Source organism: Aulostomus chinensis, chromosome 19, assembly GCF_037954235.1.
Source record: "Aulostomus chinensis isolate RoL2024-O1b breed Wild chromosome 19, RoL_Achi_v1.0, whole genome shotgun sequence".
NCBI lineage: Eukaryota > Metazoa > Chordata > Actinopteri > Syngnathiformes > Aulostomidae > Aulostomus > Aulostomus chinensis.
This window is the reverse complement of record NC_141338.1, coordinates 7,825,340-7,848,988: the sequence shown is the minus strand read 5'-3', so window position 1 is coordinate 7,848,988 and position 23,649 is coordinate 7,825,340. Positions and strand designations below refer to the sequence as shown.

Below are 23,649 nucleotides of genomic sequence, written 5' to 3'. Positions count from 1 at the left end.
CAGTGTGGGGTCATGAATTTAAAAAAAGTAAAACATCTATGAGAGAGGATGCCTCGAACGATCCTAATCATACATTCCATCACTTAATGCTGCGGCTCTTAGCAGCAGACTGTCCTAAATATCTCAACTAAACTTGACCCAAGTCTTGATGAATAGGCAGAAGCGCCACTCGCGATAAGGAAGTGAGGCTACGGCAGGGAAGCACACAGCTTTCAGGGCTAACACAGCCAAGCAAAACATCTAGACAGATTCTTTATCTTCTTCATCAAAAGTGAGAATTAAAAATGATGGAAATACCAAGACACGTTACATGTGACATCGAACTCAAACATGTTCATCGGTATGTTTCTGCAGAAAATGAATGCACTTCTCAATTTATCACAGCACATTTGATACAATGTATTTATTCAAGTTCTTGGAACTTAACATGTGAGCAACTATGAGGGAGATTAACTCAGGATAAATTGAGCGAAAACACAGCTTTAAAGCTGATAGGCCTGCTGTTCACTCTGGTCACTTCATTTGTTAACTTTAGCTCTTATCTCAGGTGCACGGTTGAAAACCGGGAAGCAGTAACAGGAGCTTTGACTCGTATTGTGAGGATTCCTCAGTCACTCCTCTTCATCCCCCATCAGATGGACGGCTGCAAAGAATTCTTTCCATTGCATCTTTGGTTCTAAACCACCTGGTGCCACAGTCTTGGGCCTTCTTTTCCTGGGTGGTATCCATCTTAAGGAAACACAGCAGCTTTTAAAGCATTCTTAAATTTGCTGGCAGACGGAATTGACATTGAGACGCCTTCTGAAGTCGATGTATATCAATGAATTCTTCTCCCTCCAGTGTAGGCGAGACATACTGAGCACGTTCACATCTTATCTGATCTTGTTGCACCCTCCTCTTGTGCGATCTTTTGAGTGGTACCAGCTGTTTATCTAAATGGCCAGACTGTTCATTTTAACATAGATGGAACACACATGACATACAACTCTTTCTTTTTCTTTCTTTTTTTACATTTTCGAGAAATTAAGTTAAATTTGTGCAACATTGAGACGGAAACCCGACTCAGTTCGTAACGACTCACAGAGACAATGTCACCTGATCTTCGTTTATGACCACTGACCACAAAATGCATTATAAAGGTCATCAAGTCTCAGGAACCCCTTCTAAAAGCCTAAGGGTACTTTGGTTTTGCTCATGTAATGTTTAATTGTTTAGTCTTGAAGGGAGGATATTTGCAATTGGAGTTGCTATGAGTTGCAAGCAGTTGGAGAAATCCAGCGCCAGCAGGAACAAGGCCAGAAGTGCCCATCATGTATTCATAGATAGCCAACACTGCACCTCTTTTCCATGATATTGTACAGTACATTTCCATCAAATGAGCCCACAAAGACTGTACATGTTCTGCTTGCAGGGAACATAACTGTTCTCTTTACATTTATATTCCTGGCAGTGTAGCAAACACTAAATCAAGGAAACATTCAAACAAAGCGTGAAAAGCTTGATTTTTTTTCTTTGCAGCTCCTGAACTGAAATCCACCTTTGTATAAAATCTGACACTACACTGGCAAACCTCCACAACGTGACAGCAAATATCATACCAAGAACATTAAAGCAAATGCAGATATATTTTGCAATCGAACGAAGAGTTCTTCTTGAAATATTTTCGAGGGGAAGCAAAAGTTGTTACCTGCTGTTAGCCGAGTAGGGGAAAGTCTGAAAGTTTCATCCTCAGGTAACATGGAAAATCTGGAAAAAATGCATTACAGTCTATCCAAATGAGGTTAAAGCAGTATTTCACCCAAAGAGTGTATTTTTTACTCCCAAATAAATGTCTTGAGTACACAATGACTGCATCACTTTTATATACACATCTAGAATGCAGAAAGAGCCAGCTATGTATACTTAGATTGGAGCTAACGGTGCCGCATGACCACTTACAACAAACAACAGCAAAACTGTCACATATAATCCACATTGTCATCCAGCCGTACGCTCGGTGAGTCACAAGTACTTTGATTTAACCTACAAGCTAACTAGAACCATTCCAGTGCGGTGTTTGTTCATGGTTGCGTGGAATAAAACCAGCTAGCGCGTTCAGCTCAACCAAATTGCTCACGCTTGTAAGCATGCATTAACACCCATTTGCGGACAGTTTCGGTGTTGTTTGCAGCTGATAGCCACGGGGCACCGTTAGCTTAGTGCCAGATTTGCGTGGCCAGCTCTTTTCTGCATACATGAGTCATCAAGTGGTGAATAAACATCTTGATTACATTTATTTGTGAGTACTTGAAAGGCAAGATCCACTTTTTGAGCCAAGTATTGCTTTCAGTTATTTCATAAAAGTGGTGGACCAACAAATGCAGAGCCATGCATTTAAAAACAACATCTGTACTCAGTAAAATGTATTCTGAGTATTCTTCTACTACAGCCTGAATAACACTTTGAGAAAAAAAAAGGAGAAACTTAATTACTGTGATCGCAGCCAGCTTGTAGGTGCCTGTCTGCTTGACATTTCATTTTGGTTCTGAATGTTTTTTTCTTCCCTTACATGGCAAAAAAAAAGACAGACCTCAAATTTTAATGTAATTAACAAATTACTCAACAATTTGGGGGAACCATTACGAGGCAAAATGACAGGGTATTGTCAAAAAAGATGGAAAAGAACACATGTGAACCAGTCTTGCCACTTCCGAGGCGGAACACTCTGCTTGGCTGAGAACTGCTAGCAGTGCCCGTCTCTCAACCCCCTCCACCCAGTTTCATCCCTTCCTACACCCCCCCCCCCTTCACTCCATCCCCACCCTCACTTCCAGCCAACCCCACCCACTGCATGAGAAGACAAGGAAAAGAATATGATCTAACCACACTCCCAGAGATATTACCTCAGCTGCCACCCCCACCCCCCCCCACACACACAAACTCCTACATTCCCCTTCGTCATACCCATACCCATGCAGTCCTCTCCCCCTCGCCACCCCCCCAACCCCCCCCAACCCCCTCCAACCTTCCCCTCCCTTGCACCCCCTGATCTCCTCCTCATCCTCCACTCCCTACAACATTGCTGCCAGGCCGTAGTGTTTTTCTTAGCCTCTCCTACACAGTTTTCACACAGTTTCCCTCTCCCTAAACATACAGCAACATCCCACACACCCTGGGCCCAGCTGACCCACTGAGAGAGGAGGTGGGAGAGCTTTGGGTGGGCAATAACGCCATCAGGGAGGGACAAGCAGTGTGACTGTTTCACTGGAAAGACAATTTTAAGAAAATTGTTTCAATAATCAGGACATGTAAACAGGATTCCATGGCTTCATCTTTTCTAGCTGGCCCACATCATTCTGTTCTGCTTATTTTTGTGATGTTTTGACAGCGATGTCATTGAGGCCTGATGATGTGAGGTTGACAGGATGTGGTACAAGATATCAGACTTCTCCACTGCCAGCTTTAAAGATTAAGGTGCTTGCTATCAGCGGGTCTTCATACCTGCCATCATTCTATTGTGGTTTTCTCAGCAGGGCCCTTAAACAGCAACAGCATCCATCTATGGGTCTCAGCAGATTCACTCGCCTTGTCTAGATGTGACACAACAGCTTGTTACATGGAGAATCAGAAAGGGTTGATTGTTTCAACTCAACTGTCTTAGTATTTAAACTTGGCCAGAACACATCAGAACTCAGCACCTGCACTACCAATTAGTTGCAGCTATCTGGACTGTACTAGCCACACTGTTGTAAGCTGAGGACAGTGGTGCAGCTCCAGGTATTGCAGGATTTACAGAGAATCCAATAAATCTAAGTCAACCAAGGTCACTTTCTGTAGTTTCAGAGGAGAAGTTGCAACATATTTGCATTTTTGTTTTGGCCAGATTTGCTACCACACTGTCATTTCATCAAGCCGGCCAAGCACAGTAAACAAACGAGGTCAGAACAGAATGGCCGCCTGAACTCCAGAAACGTCTTTAATGACATTGTGTCTAAAACACTGTCTTCAAACCACTGGGAAACATTTCAGTTGAAGCTTTTTAAATTTATTCCACATTCATGTGAGTTTATGTGATTAACCTTCTCACTGTCCACTCACACAACCCCAGCATTTGTAGCCACACCTTTCCAGCGTTGTTATATCATAGTTTTTCATTGCCTTTTTACTCCTTGTTATGCTCTTAAAGCATGAAATCTCACCCACTTTATCCTCCTCGCCTCTGTCCCTTCTCACCGTCTTCCAGCATCATCAGCCATAAGTGTGAGTCAATGAAATTATTATCTTTTGCCCCATTTCTTATAATCGGTCTGTTTCCTTTTACACCTCAAACACACCCCTCTTTGAACAGTGTTTGCTCGTGTGGAACGGAGCAGAGTGGGGATGAGCTTTCACACCAGCCCAAATGAACTGGACTCTCAGCCGAAACACACCAGGGATTGTCTGGAGCAAACCACAGAGCTCAGGTGTGAAACAGAGGTACGTTAGCTTATCGTTAGCGCTGTAGATGGATGAGTTAGCTGATGCTAAAGTAATAGCTCCTCACTGCTAGAACTAGAACTTAGATTGGCTTGATGCTCAAGAATTTAGAGGTTTTTTTAATCATATTTTTTTCTGACTCAAGAGTTTTCTTTTGGCCTATTCGTGTCGTTAAGCATCAAAATAGTTGTGGTCTCATGGTCTCATTGTAAAGTTTAGTTTTGTTTCACTCTTTTGCTAAATATTTGAAATATCCAGCTGAGTCGTCATTTAATGGCACCTTTACAAAATCTCAGTTGGACCATGTTATCTGTTTACTTATCAATGTGTAAATGTTTAAATTGTCAAAGAAAAACAACACATATGTAGGCGTATATTGCATAACATTTGCATAACAGTAGTGGATACAAATGTGCATGAATTCTCATTTTCTTTGATAATTCCCTTAAAGTTCTGTTGCAGCTGCAATTTTTGGATGGCGATCCCACTTTAACGTCATTAAAACAAAGTACTGCCTATTAAAGGACATCACATGGAAATTAAATGGCTGAGAACTCTCAAAGACAAAATACTGCCCATTCCATCAAAGAAAAACAACAATAGAAGACAAATGACTTTTTGTTTCTATGGCAATACACATTTAATAAATCTGCCACATTAAAACATACAGTAATATAGAAATTTCTCATATCAAGCAGCGAACAATGCTGGTTCATCAGGGGCAAGACTGACTAACTTTGGCAAAGCCTGGCTGTATTAAGAGGGAATTATTTCAGGTCAAACGAATGAGGATTTATAGAGTTGACCTCCGTCGGCATAGCAGGTGGCTGATTGTACAATAACTGTATCAACCTAGAGTGAAGAAGTAATTTTTTTTTAAAATTCAGCAGTCTCTCAAAAGAAGAAAAAATTACATTCTTTGTTTCTAAATACACTTAGTCACTCCATGATTACTTGTTTACTGTTTTCAAATGGAGTCAGTCACATGCAATATAAAAGTATATTTAGTGAATGATAATAATCCCTCTAGTCTATCAATATCCGCATAATTATTATGGCCAGCAGAGAGGAGAGGGCGCTGGTCAGTGGAGGATTGTGGGTTTTGCAGTTCAGAGCAGCTAAAATAGCTATGCCCATGGTGGGGCATGTGACTACAGGGACCAGTGAAGCTCGAGAGCATCCTGGCAGGCTTGATGAAACCACACGTTGACACAAATGACTGGCCTCTGTGCCTTTCATCTCAACAGGGAATCAGAGGCCCTTGTCAGAAACAAGCAGGCAGTTAGAGGCCACAAAAGTTATGGGTAACATGCCATGCTAGTGAGAGGGAAAAACACACAGTGCTGAAAGGACAGGAAATATTTTATTTAAACAGCAGTTCATGATCGTTTGGGCAAGATATTTGTCTTTTATTGGGTGTAACAGTTCCTCATTTTATTCTTTCTTGGCTTGCAAAGTCATTTCATTCCAGTTTGACTTTAGAATAATAATATTCAGTGGGATGAGGTATGACAATAAATAGTTTGTTTCCAGCTAAGACATAGTTATTAAATTCTAAAATCTCTTCCTGTGAGGTCAACTTAAACACACACACACACACACACACACACACACAAGTGAAGCATATTCTTCTATCTGGTGCTATATTAGTGAAGACGTTATTTGCACTCAGTTGTTTTTGATTTTTTTTTTTTTTTTTACTTTCATCATTTTTAACAGTATATAGTATATGTTTCTACATTAATTATCATACTAAATAGTTAATTTGAAAATACCCATATGTTTTTTGTCATTTCCTTGACAGTTTTTCCAAACTTTTGCCATGACGGTCAATCCCAGTGTTTACTGTGTGACTGCTTTAAGGCTGAGTGAAACAGACCTAACAAATGTGTTTGTGTGCAACATGAGAACGCTGTTTGACCTAACGCACAATAGTTCCACACACACCCGCAGGTGTATGAACATGTGCTTCTGCATGTGCATGCTGCCTTGTGCTGGAGCCCCCTCACTGGGCGGCAATAGAGCTGAGGTAACATCACACGTATTCTTTTTTTTTTTTCCTCCCTGTTTTTGATAGTATATATAGCTTGAAGTAAAAAGCTCTCATAACTACCATGGTTTTTAAATGTTGCCAGGTCAACCTGCCCACTCTACACTCAACAGCACTGGGATGGGTTGAGCAGGGGAAGAGGTGAGAAGAGAAGTGGCAATGATAGATAGAGTTCAGGGAGGATAAAAAAATAATGGCGGAGATAAGGAAGAGTGGGAGGGAGGGTGGGGGGTATATGAGGAAAAGGAAGAGGGAAAAATGAATTTTGAAAGATATAAATTTAGATGATGATGATGATGTTGATAATAAAGAGGCAGAGGATGGTGGAGGTGAGATGCACTTTACCCTGCATTGGAACTGTCACACTGTCCTGGCATACCCTCTATTACACGAGACAAAATGTGCGCCACATGCTACATGCATGTCACTGTGTGTGTGTGTGTGTGCGTTTGTGTGTGTGTGTGTGTGTGTGCACTGCCCCAGTCTGCCAGCTGCCAGTGTGTAGCACTCAATCCAGCAAAGGCGAAGCCTAATTACAGACGCACGGCTACAGATTTAGCCAGCATGCTAACCATAACGGAGGAGGCAGCAGGGAGGGGATCACTTGGAAAAGTCACGGCCGGACGGGAGCTTCACAAGAGCGGACCACAGGGACAAGGGGGGGGGGGGGATTGGGGGGGGTAACTCTATTTCAGGATTCGCTGCTCTCATTATTTATCATAGTCGAAGTCTCGGCAACCTACAATTGACTACATGCATCAGCGAAAATGGCTGTATGCTGCGCAAAACCCCCACCCCACCCATGCACTCTCACCCCAGTCAAACCAACGCTTTTGTGTGGTGCCAAATTTTTCAAAATGTATTTTTAAAAAGCACGCAACTGCACTTTTACGGCCCGACGATGCCATAACTGTTACTTGTTTCGAACAATGTAGCACCCAGCCAGGGTACACAGAAAGATGGATTCCTATCCTGTCTAAATGCGAAGTGAGTTTTGTAGATCGTCAAGCTAAAAACTCTGCAATCGAGAGTGTGTGTGTATGTGTGTGTACGTAGAAGTGAGGCTGTATGTATGTAAATGACTGTGTGAGTGTGTGACGGACAGTTTGTGAGACTAGAGAGGGTTGGCAGTTAAACTCTGAGCTCACCCACGACTCTACCACTTCCACCCACAGTGTCCTCTATACAGCTGCTCTCACTGAGCCAAACTCACACTTCATCTTCATCCCTCTCTCCTTTTCTCTCCATCACTCTCTCCTCCCTCCATCTATCCATCCATACATACATACGTACATATAGCTCTTCTTCATTTTATGTACTCTTACCTACATTCGACCTGCCTTCTCCTTTTGTCCCTTTCGGGAAATATTTTTGCTTTCAGTTCAAGATGTTGAAAAAACACGATTTTACAGTCTATTTACACGGTCTGTGATTTAATCATAACAGCTGAGAGTGTCAACAACTCTGAATTTTGACCAAAATGTCACCGAAAGAAAACAGGTGCAGATGTGTCGGAAGACCCATTCTTCAAGTTACAGTACATTCAAATCAAAAGCTCTTCATTAGAATCATATTTAGCGTCCACTATCATTTTAACACTTCATGTGTTGATCCCATTTACTGTATAAATAATCCCTTTGGCCATTTGTATGAAACAATGACTCAGCGATGAAAAAGAAAAAGTCATCCACAAGAACAGGGTAGGTGACTCACACAACAACAGCTCACACCAACTCAGTGTTTGTCCTCTGCTTGTCATTAGTTTAAACATGAGCTAACCAGTCCCACTGTTGTTGCTGTTATTATTATTGTCGGGCTTTCATTGACAAAATTAGGAAATTTCTCCAATTTATGTACATTTCAGTGAGACAGCTCAAAGCAGCTTCAGTGCTTGACGCCAGCTTCATGGTAAATATCTGAAGAGTAGCAGCCCTGAAGCTGCCAAACACAACTGATACAACTCTCTCTTTTCAGGCATGACAAGAAACAACTGCGGGTACGCTTTTGTTATTTGTCCTTAAGCCATTTTCAGGTTTCACTTCCTCCAGTAGCACAAAAAAAAGAGACAAAAAACATGACAAGGAACCAGGGATGCACCGATTTCCCGGCCAGGGACAGGAATCGGATAGTTTTTGGATTGACCAGCTGGCTATTGCCACATTTTTCCTGATTTCCTAACCTGTCACTTGCCACGGCGCGTCTATTTTTGACAGACAGTGCGTCAATGTGCACAGACAGCTTGAGCCAGACAGGAAATCTCCAAACAAATAGTATAACAGGTCAATTAAAAAAACCAAACAAACACTGTGCAGGCTCCTGATTGCTAAAATAGACCTGGAAATGGCAAAATATAGACACAAACTTTACGTGTAAGTGATAGAAATACACAGATCAGGAGGCAACAAAAAAATCAGCAATTTTCAATTTTGGGGGAAACTATAATAGTTATATTTTCTGTAATTATGAAAATAAAAAGTTGTCATTGAAGAAAAGTTGATTTTTATGTTTTTATATTCTGTCAAGTGTAGTTCTTCCACAGAAAATTGGAATCGGCAGAAAATCTGTACAATGTCCCATTAACAAAACAAAAACAAGGAAATTAGAGTCGGCCAAGAAAAATGCTGTCAGTGTATCTGGACAAGGGACATCACTTGTTGTGCCTCAAACTCTGGAAGGTGGAAAAGGGCAGAGGGGTTCGTCTGTTCTAAGTTTAGAATAAAGAAGATCTGTATTTTAGATGTTTTGCCTTTCTAATTACTGGTCCACTGCTGTTCAGAACAATTGCTTGGCCCCTGGCTGCTACTTCAGTGCATCGATAGATGAATACAGGTGATTTGAAGTCCGAGTGAAAATACACAGATGATATAAAGAACAGGCTAAATACTCATGTTCTTATTTTAAATAAATTGAAGGCTGAAGCATTACTGTACTTCGTTCAAGGTTCATGTATATTAAACATATCGAGTGTCCAAATTGCACCCACACACACTTCCTTGGGTCCCCAGGAATTAAGCTGACCCTGACATCAGATGTTTGTTGGAAATAACTGAGGAACATTCAGACAAAGAGAGATTCCATGCCGTATTAAATAGATAATAGAAGTGTTCTAGACATTACAGTGAATGACTCAATAAACTGCCTTTTTCTTCTGGGTAAGTAATTTGTTTCTCAGCTCATACATTAAATCGCCTGTCAGCCTGTGTTTTCTGTTACATACTCGTATCACACAAATAAAGGAATGTGTGATTCAAGAACAGAGAACTTCATTAATATGAAGCCTGCTGCAGTGTGGCGACATATATGCAACGGACCCAGGTGGTGGTGACAACTGTGAAACAGCGAACGCATGAATACACGTGTATAAATATCACCGAAACCAATAAGTTGCAGATAATGAAGATAAGTTTTAACTGTAAACCTCACCTCTGCCATGTCAGCAGTGCACTATAGGAAATGAGGAGTGGGTGGGTGTGTGACCTGCTGACCGATCAACAACTCGCTCAGGGCCTCAGCCGTACCGTCAACATCTCCCTGCGCACAGCTCCGGCTCAATCGATCGCCCTCATTTTCACATGTACAGAAGGAAAACCAACTGTTTTACAGTTGTGTTGCAAGACGTGTGTGAACTGGGGGAGGTGGAGAGGAAACTGCATCGCAGATGGTTGTGTTTTTTGAACACCCAACAGTGTACTTACCTTCTGGGCTTGTTATCAGTTTTACATGGAGGTTTAAGAGAGTGATGACATGAGCTTATGGCTTGGTATACTGGAGTGTAATACAGTATATTTAACCTTATAATTAGCGTGACAGACAGCTTGCACAAAGCTCATTTCAGTCTGGTAGTTTTTTTTTTTACCCAAGTCAAGTTTGATGATTATCTTATATTGTCAGGTCCAGGTCATAGGTGGGCTTCCAGCACCTCAGGTATGCACTAATTATAAACATATCATTTGCAGCAGAGATATTACTCTGTATGCTTTCCAGTCCTCTCCCTCATACATGCACTCTCTGCAACTATTTGTAGTTAAACAACATAGAATACATAAAAATGTACTTAAATTTGTGCACCAAAGCAGAATTTGTGATTTTAAAGACTGATTATTTGTTTAATTACTACTCATATGATGTATATAGTCCTCATTCATGATTCAGAGGTGTATGTTAGCATGTCAGGGGAAATGCTAAAAAATAAAAGACAATCCATGATTGTCATTTCCACTCCCCCTCGATAAACTGGCAGGTCTACTGGAGATGTGTCCCCAGTATGTCTAGTTACTCCTGGGATGGGAAAAATAAGGCCCTTTAGCACCCAATATGTTGCCTTGATTTATCAAATATTTATGCGCTGAAACAACCTTTCCCAACAGCCACACGCCGGTACCACGTCTGACAGAGCTAGCGTTAACATTAGCAGTGCTAGCCTGCGGAGGTGCTGGATCATGTCAGTTGATTTCTGATGAAATATGAGGTGGTTTATGAGCCTGAAAACTGTTAGGAAAGCTGTCATCTCTTCGTATAATACACACACTTTCTGTGTCTGATACAGTAATACTTCCTTTTTCAGCAGGTGTACGAGTTAGCCAAAACTTCACATCTTGTGGAGGTTGAATGTTCCAGAACCGCTGCTTTACACCATTCAGCTGTGAAAACTCCATCTGACTTTGACAGTGACTTTTATTAATATAACTATTATTGTCTGAACAATTAGAAAGTGCTGACAGAATGTGACATTCGTGTGCATCACTTTGTGGTTTTCAGTCAGTACTTTCATAGGCCACATTTGTATCGGGGGTTATCTTGAATAACAATCTGAAAAAGAAAAGAGGCAGCGACACTCTTTGACTGCGAATTCTGATAAAGTTGCTATCACACAGGACCAAATGACGAATGCATACATTGCAGGACATGGACGGGTGGTGATACGGTATTTCCTCTGATTAAGGTGCAAGATAAAAGAATAGAGACTCACTGAGAGACACATTCTCTCTCTCTCTCTCTGCATGGTGAGGTGCACCTATACCCTTGTAACTGTGTGAACCTTCTTTCATGCATCCATGCACAGTCACAAAGGTACAGCAGGTTAACGAAGCATCAGTGATAGACAAATGCTTTTATGTAAAAATAGCACTGCTCCTGCTCTAACACAAATGAGGCTTCAGGATAATGTGGCGAGGTATGTGTGGTAAACTTGCCTTCATAGCCAGTATCGATGTACATACCATGGTCGAAAATGCTAAATATGATTGAATGTGATTGCATGCTCCAAAATCTGAGAATTCATCATTTGAGTATACGATAATCTACGGAACACCTGAGTAGTCAAAAAGAAAAAAAAAAATCGCATTTTTTTCTTGCCACAAGATGTAACTTATTTCTATTCTTTGATTAATTAGTTCCTTTGATTAACTTGTGGCCACAAAATATGATGCGTTCTGACACTGCGATTAATTTGTGGTCTCAAGATATAACTTGTTTCCACATTTCCTTTGGTGCCAAGTTCCATCTCTGCGATTAACTCGTGGCCAGAAAACATAATATGTGTCACGGTTTGATTAATTATGGCTATGAGATATAATTAATACCTCAACTTTAATGAATTTGAGGTCACAACTTCCCACGTTTTAACTCCAAGCCCTGAGTTGTAGCTATTCCACACACCAGACCTTCCTCCCTGTGTATTTACACTCACCTTTTTATCACATATTATGATCAGAGACAAGACATGTAACAATTATGGAGCACATTACTTAGCTTTTATTTGTCATTACTGCTGTCATTAAGGCTATGAATACAAATGAAAAGTGGATGTTGTTACCCACTGCGCAATTTCAGCACTATGAAGACATGGCGAGCACCGAGGAGAGAGGGAATGAGACCATTTGTTACGTTTCCATTTCACTACCTGACACATGGAAACATGGTGTTCCCCTTTGCCTTTCACTGAGCCCAAAGGTGTTTTTAAAAATGCACAGATGAAGCCATATTGTGTCTTGTCGTCATAAAAATGTTATTGTTTCTCTCATACAGCCACTCTGGGGTTCCATACGAATCGACAATATGGACAAGGGTTAAAAATCTGCTCCAGTGTGTGAGAAATACCTATGTGTGTGTTTGTGTACCGGAGAATATCATATGCACTGAAGTTTAAAACACCTTTTCCAAACTTTAACACAAGTTACACCCCCCTACAGTCACAAAACTGGGTCAGCTTCACCTGCAGTACATTGACTTTTCCTGCCAATATGTTAACAACTCTGTTGTGTTCACATAAATTCTTTTCAGTTTGCATAAATGGAGCAGTCGTGCCAGTTTCAGAGGGGCATAAGGGAGCAGATATCACCTTAGCAGAAATGTCAGAGAACAGAACTCTTTCCTCAAACCGGTCAAGTAACACACCAATACTGTCAAAATCTAACAGAGGAGAAACAATAACAGCTGGAATGTAGAAGAGACTCTCAGGATATGGAGGAGGTCAATTCACAGAAGAAGAAAACAAATTTTAGAAAATGAATAAGTGGAAATTGAATGAAGAGAATAATAAACAAGCTTCAGGACATCTGTATGATTTCAGCCTGCGTTTATGTCAAACAGGGGTAATAATGAGAAATAAGAGTACCGGTGGATGATTTTAGCGTGAGTGAGAAAAGCAACGGTGTGCATGTGTGTGTGTGTGTGTGTGTTTGTAAGAGGAGAGAAGAGGCATCAAGCTGAGGACAAAGGAAGGAAGGAAGGGACATCATGGGAAAGAGCAGTGACCAGCAGCTGATGGGCTGTACTTTCTGTCTTGGTGTGCGATGCCAAGGGTGAATAATGAGGTGGGGAAAAAAAAAAAAAAAAAAAACACAACTAAATTGGAAAACTGAGACTGACAACTCTGTCATAATACAATTTTTTTGTTGTTGTTTTTAAAGTCCAATATTTTCAAGGATAACTTAGACTGCTGTGTGTATACTGTTGCTGCAAATGCCGAAACAGATGGGGGCTGCCTAAGGAGAGGCAATGTTTGAGAGGGGATAGTGTGGAGCATGGCAGAAGATTTACAAATGATGGGCGAGTTGGAAGTGAGAGACACTATGAAAGGGCGGCGAAGAAAATAAGTGGCGAGGTCTGATTTTTATTAGAGAAAGAAAACATGAAATCACACTTTTATATTAGGAGAGAAGAATTTATTGTTAGGAGAAAGCAGTTGCTGGAGTTGTTCTGGCATTGGGATACACTTATTTTGTAAGCCATATTTATATTCTTCACCTCAGCTGCTACTGGCCTGTGAATGTCTTTCACTAATCATGATGGCTGACTTTCTATGTCGGTTGAAAAGAAGGTTGTATTGAATTTGTGTGCATTGAAAAGTGATGAAGGGTTTTTATACTTCTATTTGTTAAAAAAAAAAGATTTCTTGATTCCTGTGGAACAAAAGCGAAAATAAATACCAACAAAAACAAAATACAAATAAAAAGATAGTTAAAGTCCATTTCTTAAAATTCACAATATGTACATAATTGGATGTGAGATCCGTTCTCTTCACATCATCCAAAATGTGTTAGAAATGTCAAGAAAAGGTGTTGAATATATCATCTCCCATTTTCGACCCATTCAGCCAGTACAGATCAGGTGAGATTCCCCAACTGCTCAGACATAACCTTGATAGCAGTAATGAAACTTAAAGATTGCAGAGTATATCCGCTCATGTTTTGCAGGATTCTACTGAAATAAACTGCTTTAATCATATATATATATATATATATATATATATATATATATATATATATATATATATATATATATATATATATATATATATATATATATATAGTTAATCCCTTAAATAACACAAGGGTAATTGTCCTTTAATTTCTGCAAGTTTGCTCATCATTTGACAGGTTATAGCAGTTTGGTCGCTACACTTGTGTGGTTGTTCTGGTTGTGGCTGCTCTGCTCCTTGTAGCTGCTGTATTGTGTTGTGTGAATAAACTCTAATCAGATTACTTCCTTGGGCATTAGCCTCTGGCCAACGGCACAAAAGGCCACACTGGGACCACCAAAATCCCTCCTGGGCCTTTAACTACCCCAGTAAATAGCTGTAAACACACTATGTCTCACACACACATACACACACACACACACACACACACACACACACACACACACACATACACACACACACATCAACCCAGAGTGTGATTGGACCTCTGCATTCATTTTGATGGGCTGGATCACATAGAAAAATGTAAAAATAATTCAGTCCAGGGTATTCTTCTTACAAAGACAATAATGAAGACCTTATTTTGTCTTCTACGTATCTCTAATTGCAGTTTTTTTTGTTCCATTGCATGTTGTTAAACTGTAATATTCCAAATTTCCCCCATAAGATTTCCGTTCTTCATAAACTGCATGCAGCATACTTTATTAAACATTCTGACATGCTATAAAATGTGTATGATGAACACGGTACAAGGCTAAACAAATAACGACATACTTCTAGTAATGAAGCCTGTCTGAGCAGATATCTTCTCTTCAATCAAGCTCCACACGTTCTACACATCTGTAATATTAATTCTTATATACTGTACCTTTCCATCTGTGTTCTGTTGCCTCCCCTGCAGGAAACAGTGGATGAGTAGGTGGGTGCGTGACTATTATAGAACAGTAAAGGAGAGGGGAGAATATAGAAGCAGGCGATGTGGGCGTCGACCTGCACAAGCTACCCCAGTTAGAATGTACACTTTTTTTTTTCCTGAGAAGTACAATCTCCACTGCATTTTTTTCCCAGGTGGAAAGGGTTAAAGTATCTGGGTCGGTATACTGTGGGTAGGCTGTCAGGCCATTGTGAGAGAGGCCTTTCCACTTCGTGTCTGAGTCACAAACTGATGGCAGAGATGAGAAGGTTGTGTATCTGATGACCTCTTTAGATTAGAAAATGACTGGTGTGTGTGCACATGCGCATGTGTGTGTGTCCTGTCCTTGTTCCATGATTTCATTATTTCTTGACTCAAAGCGTTCAGTTTATATTATTAGTGTTGTTGTTTGTCTTTTTACTTGTGTTAACTTGGAAATTGTCATTGCTAAAAATAAGTAATTAAATGTTATTTATTTATTTATCTGTATTGATGACCACCTTTTAATTATTAAAGATATGATTACAATAGCAAAGTAATGAAAGGACTGAAGAATCCAGGTGTGTTTAGGCAGAAGAGATTACTTTTAAAGGTATGAAAAAAATTACATTACAAAATGAAATTAATGGATATATATATGTGTGTGTGTGTGTGTGTGTATAGATTTTATATATGTACACACACACACACACACACATATATTATATATATATATATATATACATATACATACAGTGGGGCAAAAAAGTATTTGGCAGCCACGGATTCTGCAAGTTGTCCCACTTAAAAAGAGAGGTCTGTAATGTTCATCATTGGTACACTTCAACTGTGAGAGACAGAATGTTAAAAAAAAAAATCCAGGAAATCACATTGTATAATTTTCAAAGAATTTATTTGTATAATGGAGCAGAAAATGAGTATTTAGCACCTACTGTACAAACAAGCAAGAATTCTGGCCCTCACAGACCTCTTACTTCTTTATTAAGAAGCTCTTCTCTCCTCCACTCCTTACCTGGATTAATGACGCCTGTTTGAGCTTGTTATCTGTATAGAAGACACCTGTCCACACCCTTAAACAGTCAGACTGCAACCCCTCCACCATGGCCAAGACCAAAGAGCTGTCCAAGGACACCTGGGACAAGATTGTACACCTGCACAACACTAGGATGAGCTAGTATACAGTAGACAAGCAGCTTGGTGAGAAGAGACCATCTGTTGGAGCAACTATTAGAAAATGGAAATAAATACAAGATCACTGACAATCTCCCTCGACCTGGGGCTCCATGCAACATCTCACCTCCTGGGGTACAAATGATCTTGAAAACAGTGAGGAAACAGCCCAGAACTACACAGGGGGAACTGGGCAATGACCTGAAGAGAGCTGGGACCACAGTAACAAAGGTTACTATTTGTAACACACAACATCGTCATGGATTTAACTCCTGCAGCGCTCGAAAGGTCCCCCTGCTTAAGCCAGCACACGTCCAGGCCCGTCTGAAGTTTGCCAGGGACCATCTGGATGATCCAGAGGAGGATTGGGAGAATGTCATGTGGTCAGATGAGACCGAAATGGAACTCTTTGGTATAAACGCCACTTGCCATATGAGGGGGAAGAATTCTGAGTTGCCTCCAAAGAACACCATACCCAGTGTGAAGCATGGGGGTGGAAACATTATGCTTTGGGGCTCCTTTTCTACAAAGGGGACAGGACGACTGATCTGTGTTCAGGAAAGAATGAATGGGGCCATCTATCTTAAGAATTTGGGCAAACACCTCCTTCCAGTAGTGAGCACTGAGGATGGCTGGATCTTCCAGCATGACGATGATCCCAAACAGACCACCCGGCCAACAAAGGAGTGGCTGCGAAAAATCATTTCAAGGTCCTGGAGTGGCCAAGCCAGTCTCCGAACCTCAATCCAACAGAGAATCTGTGGAGGGAGTTGAAAGTCTGTGTTGCCCAGCGACAGCTCCAAAACATCACAGCTCTCGAGAAGATCTGCATGGAAGAATGGGCCAAAATGGGCACCATGACACAAATAAATTCTTTGAAAATCATACAATTTGATTTCCTTGATTTTTTTTTTTTTTTTTTACATTCTGTCTCTCACAGTTGAAGTGTACCAATGATGAACATTTCAGACCTTCCAGATCTTTTAAAGTGGGACAACTTGCAGAATCAGCTGCCAAATACTTTTTTGCCCCACTGTATGTATATATATGTGTATCCATCAATTTTTTTATACTGCTTATACATTAAGGGTTGCGGGGGGGGACTGCCAGTCCGTCACAGGGCCATCAGGAGCAGTTAGGGGCCCAGTATCTTGCTCAAGGATACTTCAGCATGGTAACTGGGGGAAGTGAGGATCAAACCAGCAACCCTTCAGTTGCTAGATCATATTATATATATATATATATATATATATATATATATATATATATATATATATATATATATGTGTGTGTATATATATATATATATATATATATAATGTGTGTGTGTGTTCTCATGCAGGTGTATACAAGTGTGTGCGATGCAACCAGTGCTTACACACACTCACACAGTTTCCCTTTACTGTTTCCATGTCCTCATCCCTCCACCCGACCGTCTGCCCCTCCCCCTCTGATGCCTTTCCTGCCTGCCTGAGAAGCAGAGGCACAGCTTCAAGCGTTGACCTCACCCCCGAGACCCTCAGGAGACACTGACCATTACTGTGCTTCCGGCTGTCTCACAGTCCAGCCAGTTATCCCTGCTTGGACTGAAATAGCATTGGCTACTCACCCTCACATCCTCTGCCTATTAGCGCGTATGCCCTTACTACCCAGTCATTGTCTTATAAGAGGACTGGTAATGCTACCGTTCAAGCTTTAACAAAAACAAACTCCGCCATTGTTTTCTTGTAAGAGATTTAAGTCCCATTAGCCATCAAGGACCATGAGGTCAAACATACGGGAAATAATTTATACACCTTCCGCACTGGCGCAGTGGAATGAGGTCACCTCTGAGTTGAGCTGACATCATCGCCATAGCTGCTAGATGGTGTTTGACATAACAGCAGAGGAGGATGAGGTTAGGAAGTGACATAGGAAAAGAAGAGGGAGGAGAAGGAAAGAAAGCCGAGTCTGAAAAAGATAATTTAATAATGGGCCTGCAGTAATTCAAAGAGAAATCTGTCTATATGTATTTGTAATTTTGTATATGAATGCAATGTAAAATACTGCTGAAAGGGGAAAAAAAGTGGTGGTAAATGTTACAAAGGGAATAGAGAAGCTGATGCATCGACTATGTTAGTCTGGTGGGGACGTGGTTAAATGCGTGATCTCCTACCATGCTTTCAGATGGTCTCACGGATGTGTATTCTTAGAGCAAAGTAACAGGATAACATCTGGATCTATGAGTCAAGCGTCTGCAGTTGCTTTTTGTACAGAAAATTGAGAAGCAGCAGGTGGTAAATGTACAGCAATCTGAGCCTAGCGGGGAGGAGACATGTTTGCAGGAGAATTTAGGAGGAAACATCAGCCTTTAGCACCACTTAAAGATGCACAGGAAAAACTGAGCAAAACTGAGTCCAGCTTGGTCGTTCCGTCAGCTGACTGTCAGTTGACCATCAGCTGCTCCAAGCCGGCCGGCTTCAGCTGATGGTCCGGTAAACTCCTCCACTGGCAAATGCCATTCAGTTCACCTCATTCAGGCAGCTTCACTCAACCTCTGTGTGCCACCGAGCAACTCACCTGCACCCCACCTCCCTCTTTATATGCTGTAAGGTCAATATCACAACTGTACTGCACCGGTTTAGTGCCCTTTAGTTGGTGTTACCCTGCGCTGCTCTCTATGCCTTTGGCTTTGCAGGCACATGCAGAGGCAGAGGTGTCCCAGAGCAGAACGATCCTGCCAAATTAGACTTTGCAATGCCAATTAAGTTTTCTTTTGAATGAAAGTGAACCTGGCTGAAAACAATTTGACGCACTCCAAATATGTGCATAACAAGTTGATTACCTTGTTATAACGAGCTATAATTATTAGGAGGTTTTCTCAAGATAAATTAAGTCATAATCACAAGATACATCCTTAGTTTTACAAGCCATTTAAGGGTTTTTTTGGGGGGAGGGGGGCTTCCCTTAGATCATTATTTATATTTCCTCCTATTTTCAAATTAATAATTCTATTACCATTGCTTTTAATATGTGCTAATTGAATCAATCAAATGGAAAGTAATCAAGATTATCACAGGATAATGAGATTACATGCATGGCTTGGCTTTGAGATCTATGTGGCTTTTGAGGAAAATGCTAAATAATTCAGACAGTGAAATAAAGATACACATTCTCAGAAAATATCTCAGCGGATCAGGGATGGCAGACTCCTGCCTTTATGATCTTACTTTATTATTATTATCATTATTATTATTATTATTATTATTATTATTATTATTGGTTAATCATTCCATTTTAGGACAGAAAATGAATACACAAACCCATTTCACTTTTAACTGGATTGCAGGTACATAACAACACTTCTACTACAACCAAAGTCCAAAATGTTTTGCCAGCTTAGGCAGAGGCACTCATTCATGCCCACTGAAAAAGTGAATACAACTGCTTCTCTCAGCAGGCCTCATGATGAATCCAGGAATCATTTTGCTGCAGCTAAATCATTTATTGTGAGCCCCAACTCCTCCCTCCCAAAACTGTTAATGTATTCATTCCGTATACTCTGTGGCACATCATATTCTGCATTGCAAATGGGGGGAAGGGGGGGTGGTGCAGGTAATGAAGTTTATGCGGCGTGAAAAGGCCAATTATTCTCGTGTGTGGTGGCTGGGGCGAGAGTGTGCCTGGGCTTCCTCCAGGCTAAAGACAGAACCTAGTAAACACCTCATCAGCTGATGAGACACACACACCACAGACAGGCACACACACATTGCTGAAGATCCCCTTGACTATTGTGAGACACCCACGCTCTGATTAACGGTGCACATACATGTGTGTCGGAAAATCACAAGTGCAGGCAAACACGGTGTTGGTAAGGTATTTGTAATATGGGTAAATCTGCTTAATGTCAAAAATAATCATCTACATTAACTGCTAGTGGATTTTTCCTGTTTCTCATTTATTTTAATGTTTGATGGTTATCGCCATGCTGCTTTCTAATCCTGTAGGAGAACTTACTTTGTCTAGGTTTTTCACCGGAGTAAAGGCGAACATGTGATATGATCAAATCTACAGCCGAAAGATTTGAGAAGACAGTAAGAGGGGCAGACGGGCGAGGAGACACGCAGCGGGAGGCCACTTGTGTCACCAGTTGCAGGGGGTCATGGTGGGGGAGGTGAAAATTAAAGCACGCAGGCAGCGTCTTGCACCTCAGCCCAGAATGAACCCCCTCCCTTTGCCCTCACTGGTGTCGGTGACCTGTATTTGTGTGTGTGTGTGTGTGTGTGTGTGTGTGTGTGTGTGTGTGTGTGTGTGTGTGTGTGTGTGTGTGTGTGTGTGCAGGATGGGTTTGGGGGAGGGGGGTGAGGGAAGTCTCAGGGGTGTGGACAGGTGAGTCACAGGTGTAGCTGCTGCTACACATGCTGCATATTTCAGGAGTATCATCACTGGGTGGAGGGGCCTTGGAGCCTGGGGAGCACCATGTGCCTGCCTGCCTGCCTGCCTGCCTGCCTGCACTTCAGACAAATGATTCTGATGTCTCAGTGTGGACAGCAAAGGTTATATAGTGTGTATAGGAGAAATTAACTATAATTACAGTCCGTAAGGAAGTCACGCTTTCATCTACTTGAAAAATACTTCAGTTTGATGTGTGCTGCTTCTGCACTCTGGCGACAGGAACTTAAAATAAAGACGGTTCGTGCAACTTTTGGAGGTTTGAGGAAATATAGCAGCGTGTGCAACATGCTGTCTATAATGTGTGTTATGAATGCAGGTTTGGAGATTTATATAGGAAAAGTAAACATCAAAGAGACAATTATGAGAACGGCATACTGTATATTTTACTTTTTGTCTTTTTTTGTCGCTGCCAAAGATTTATATGTTATCAGGATGGCTTTTTGCTGATTACACAAAAACTACCCGAGTTTTCATTCAGCTTTGGGGGGGGCACATTGGCCATTAACAAGCATTGCACATATGACACTATAATTGTCTTGATTTAAAATATTCACTCTTTCAGTGAAATTTGCTTGGAAATGAGGTTAGGAACCTGGGTTTGTTATAGATTTTTTTTTATCCATTTTTAGTAGAAAGTAAGTTAAAAAAAAAAACTGCATCAAGACGAAGTGGAATGATGGTTTACTGAGTATTTGAAGCAAAAAAAAAAATCTCGTTTTCTAATGGAATAACAAAAGCACGACAGTACTACACTGTAGCATACATAGACAAGTTGACCCTGTGTATAAACTTAGAAAAACAACAAGTTGAATATCAGAAAATAAATAATGGAACTAATTTTGCCAGGATTAATAATGTCTCCAGTCACATCCAGGCATATTATTATATATTGCCTTGTTTTTAATCTTATCTTCATAAATTATTTTGGAGTACAATTTGATGTATGTGATACAGTATGGTACATGTCAAAATATTCTGCAAATACAGTTTTAAATATATAATAGAAAGTATAGAATGTTAAGTGAAGAGGCCTATAATCCTAAATATGCAAACATTGTGTTTAAAACACAAAAAATACAGGAATAAAATAAAATAAATTCATATAATATGTGTGTTTTTTCATTATGTATTTATATATTGTATTTTTTTATAGATGTTTTGCATTTGTTTTATCTATTGATTCTAGAAAAACTGACTATATTCTAACCAGATGTCTTTTTTCTATTTTCCTCACAACAATTATACTATCGGGCGCACCAATAAGCTAGCAACACACATCACCACACACAATGGGGAGTATGAAAAAATAAAACTTTGAAAATGATTATTTTGCAAAGCCAAAGATTACAGGCTCTACTTCAAGTATTACTAGTACTTCTCTCATTATGGAGTCAACAAATTGCCTAATCAGTTACTGTGCTGGGGGTTAATGAGTGCATAAAAAATGTCTGGTTACAGGAAAAAATAAATAAAAAAGAAAATGTGAAACCGATTTGTAAGCGTTGAACCTAAATCATGTCAGAGACAAAAATGTTCAAAGGAAGATTATATTATCAGAAATGTTTCTGTCTACTCTGAAACCATCTGTGTGTTTGTGTCTGTCTGCATGTCTGCTTCATTCACATCCTATCTTGAACTATGTGACTAAGCATGGGTTTCTGTGGTCATATAATCGGGATGCCCCAGCACATAAACCATAATCATCTCCCTTTCCATCTCCCAACATTAAAGGACACGCATTTTTTTTCTACCATGTAATAATACGGAACTTCCATTTTATGTCTTTTCACAAATCATATGCCCATCAAAAAGCTGGTACTTCCCTGTTTATTTCACTTGCTGTAACAGCTTGAAGATCTCTATAAATTTGGTTAGTTAAGTCAGTCTGTTGTCGTAGGAAATTAAAATCTAGCGGGCCGTGGATTAAGAGGGGGGTTGGAAGGAGAGGGGCAGATAAAAAAAAAAAAAACAGAGACAGTGAAGGTCAGCGTTATAGACCGAAGGAGTGACGGACAGACGAAACTCAGAGAAACACTCCAAATAAAGTAACGAGAGGGTAGGGAGGAGGGCGTAATCTCTGCTTCACCAGAGGAGAAGAGGGTGGGGAGAGCTTGGACCTCACTGGCTACACACACACACACACACACACACACATACACACACACACACACACACACACACACACACACACACACACACACACACACATAGATCCATGCAAACAACTTGGCCATGCCAGGCGGTTAGGTGGGAGGATGTAAGGGAGAGGGCTACACCCTTGTGCGAAGCTTTGTTGTGTGACACACAGACAGCCCACCCTAGCATTCCCACCCCTATATTTGGCCTTGAATACAATTGCAGGTTTGAGAGTGACAGACCTGACTGGGGCAAGCAGGCAGACGGACTCAGCTGAGGACAAGGGAAAAATTACACCAGAAAAAGGGGACCATGCTGGAGTGGATTGGCTGCTTGGCAACTCTATCAAATTATTTTACACAGTAAATTTTAGCTAAAATCATTATAGGTGCTGTGAAGGTCAACTGTCAAATTCACACTCCCAATCAATAGGGGGCAGCATATTACCAGGGGGTTCAGATGGACACCGTGATTATACGGAGGAAATAACATGTTGGAATGAGGTCTGAAACCGGTCAAGAAAAAGTAAATTAACATCGCTGAATGTTTAGTTCCCTCGTCTCAAAGTGAAATTTAACGTTTTTTTCTACGACATAAGCTTGTAAATTTCATGGCATTTATGCGCGTTCGAAACTGGGAGAAGCTTGTCAGGCCGAGGTTGTTGCAGACATTAAATGTCAACACGCTGAAAACAGAAGCACAGAGGTTGGTCGCAGTGACAGTGTCAGTGTCAGTGACGTGTCCATGGTGTACTGTAGTTTGTTTGTAACCTGGTGGTAGTTTTGTTCG

The 23,649-nt window shown here is 40.8% G+C and overlaps 2 long non-coding RNA genes across 2 annotated transcripts in view; one reads left to right on the top strand and one right to left on the bottom strand.

Moving 5' to 3' along the window:
- Positions 1-421: 421 nt before the first annotated feature.
- On the bottom strand, positions 422-2,048 carry LOC147243892 (uncharacterized). Its single transcript, XR_015110435.1, has 3 exons — positions 1,939-2,048; positions 1,688-1,746; positions 422-729 (listed from the first exon to the last, which is right to left on the bottom strand). It is a non-coding gene; the product is annotated as an uncharacterized LOC147243892 (long non-coding RNA).
- Positions 2,049-3,757: 1,709 nt separating this feature from the next.
- Positions 3,758-23,649, top strand: part of LOC147243891 (uncharacterized) — a 29,017-nt gene continuing 9,125 nt past the window's right edge. Inside the window, exons 1-2 of the long non-coding RNA XR_015110318.1 lie at positions 3,758-4,239; positions 4,328-4,455. This is a non-coding gene — a long non-coding RNA (uncharacterized LOC147243891). The remainder of the gene's footprint in view (positions 4,240-4,327; positions 4,456-23,649) is intronic.